The sequence below is a fragment of the Poecilia formosa genome, unplaced genomic scaffold, assembly GCF_000485575.1.
Source record: "Poecilia formosa unplaced genomic scaffold, Poecilia_formosa-5.1.2 Scaffold351, whole genome shotgun sequence".
Lineage (NCBI taxonomy): Eukaryota > Metazoa > Chordata > Actinopteri > Cyprinodontiformes > Poeciliidae > Poecilia > Poecilia formosa.
In genome coordinates, this window is record NW_006800290.1 from 287380 (window position 1) to 287588 (window position 209).

Sequence of the window (209 nt, forward strand, 5' to 3'; positions counted from 1 at the left end):
AGAAGGAGGTGGAGGAGGAGAAGGAGGTGGAGGAGGAGAAGGAGGTGGAGGAGGTGGAGATGGAGGTGGAGGAGAAGGAGTTGGAGGAAGAGAAGGAGGTGGAGATGAAGAAGGAGAAGGAGGAGGTGAAGGTGAAGGAGGTGGAGGAGGAGGAGATGAAAGAGAAGAAGGTTGAGGAGGAGAAGGAGGTGGAGGAGGAGAAGGAGGTG